Source organism: Thalassophryne amazonica, chromosome 1 (assembly GCF_902500255.1).
Source record: "Thalassophryne amazonica chromosome 1, fThaAma1.1, whole genome shotgun sequence".
NCBI classification, from domain to species: Eukaryota; Metazoa; Chordata; class Actinopteri; order Batrachoidiformes; family Batrachoididae; genus Thalassophryne; species Thalassophryne amazonica.
In genome coordinates, this window is record NC_047103.1 from 50,016,292 (window position 1) to 50,018,338 (window position 2,047).

The following is a 2,047-nucleotide window of genomic DNA, read 5'->3' on the forward strand; positions in this document are numbered from 1 at the left end:
ATCCCATTTGTGTTACGTTGCATTTAGCGTGCAAATATGGTTCCGTACGTTTTGTACCACTGCACGCAAACCCAGTCCATGCACATGCTAGTGGGGGCAGCGTTTAGCTAAACATGGCAGAGTTTGTTTTGAGTGAGCTAATTGATGGTGCTAATTCTTCTAACACAAAAAAACAAACATCTGGAGGCATGAAGAGCTGCTAGGATGAAAACCAGGACAAATTTCTGACATGTTTTTTTCACTGGAATGAGGAAGTACACAAAGTCTTTTTTTTTTTTTTTTTTGGAAGTATCACAGACTACATCTGTTTTTCCAAGTTGGCTGAGGACAATTTTGGACTCTATTTAAAGTTCGTGTTGGACTGTTGATGTCAAAGCACCAGTGATGAACACAAAAATGTAAGTCCCTTTTCTGTTGTTTATAGGTTAATATAATATCAAATGACAAGGATCTGTTTTAACCATTATATAAAACAAATAATGAATGTTTACATTCTTTCAATGGAATGAATATTTAATTCGGTGAAAGATTCATACCATTGAACTCATAAACATTCATTATTTGTATAATGGTTGATGTCTGGATTTTTCAATCATCTGTTTGAATTGTGGATTGGTGGTAATTCAAGAGTTTGAAAGCCAAGTACTTTATACCCGCTTCAAATTAAAACAAAAAGTGCACAAAAAATGTGGCTGATGGAACCAGTTGGTTACCAGCATTGAAACTATTTCTGTTCTAAATAACCTGACCATGAACTCAGGTCAGGTCTGGGAGCATGCAGTGGTGCCATGTGTTGCTGGATCCACCACATCACAGAATTGCCTTTGGTCCTTGAAGGCAATCGTGCTATGAACTGAGAGAAAGATACTCAGCTGTGATTCTTTACATTTAGTTAAATTTAGCAGTTCAACAGAACCATTTTGCTACTCAAAATTGGGGCCTATGAGTAATTTAATACCAAAACTCCTATCTCACCTCGGAACAAGATTTGCTTTCTGTCATCATTGGCCACTTAGATTTGATTTTTGGTAGAATTATGTAGTTTGTAGACATTACCACAGTCACGCTATGGTTTTGCCTATAGTGCTCATTTAGAGTCTACACAAACTTGCATCTTACAAATTACTTGACTGTAACAACCCATAGTGTCTGAGATATTACATGTCATAACATTCCCATAAGCATGAACACTCAAATGTCATGGAAATACATTTCCCCCAGTGGTAGTACTTAGGTCTCATCTTGGTCTAGTCTTGTCAGTGAATATAACAGTACTGTGTAGAATGACAAATAAATACCCATAAAAATTGTAATAAATCCTACAAACGTCCGTCTGTGTACAATCATTCCCCAAAGTTTCAGTTGGACACTAAGCATAAAAGTCATGTCCTTTCCGAATTATGCTCCAAATGGTATGATTTGTTGGCAAAATAAGCCTCCAGACAAAATGTCTTGTCCTTGGTTGAGCAGGACATGTTGGGAAAGACAGTTGGAGCAAATGTCAGCTCTCCCCAGTTTCTCTGTGATCAAAGGTACACATACTCACACGCACACATACACGTGCACAGAGGCTACTTCACTTCTAACATATGGCTTGTTGGTCTAGGGGTATGAGTCTCGCTTAGAGTGTGAGAGGTCCCGGGTTCAAATTCCGGACAAGCCCATGCTTTAATTCCTATCCATCACAAGACTGCCTACAACAAACTACATAACTTACAACTGTGGGAATTTTGGGCAGCATGGTGGCTTAGTGGTTAGCACTGTTGCATCACAGTGAGAAGGTCATGGGATTGATTCCCACCTGTGGCCTTTCTCTGTGGAGTTTGCATGTTCTCCCTGTGTTTGCATGGGTTTCCTCCCACATTTAAAGACATGCAGGTTATGTGAATTGGAAACTACAATCATCCAGCTCTGGTAAAAGAGGTTTTGATCTCAATGGGACTAACCTGGTTAAATAAAGCTTAAATTAAACTAGAAGCACTCAGAGAGTGCAAACCTCCGCCAAGGCTATAGGGTCACTGACGCCATAACATCTACATGCCGTGGA

General features: G+C 39.3%; 1 non-coding gene across 1 annotated transcript; it reads left to right on the forward strand.

The window, feature by feature from the left end:
- The first annotated feature begins 1,591 nt into the window (after window positions 1-1,591).
- trnas-aga lies at window positions 1,592-1,663 on the forward strand. Its single transcript has one exon. It is a non-coding gene; the product is annotated as a tRNA-Ser (tRNA).
- The last annotated feature ends 384 nt before the right edge of the window (window positions 1,664-2,047 follow it).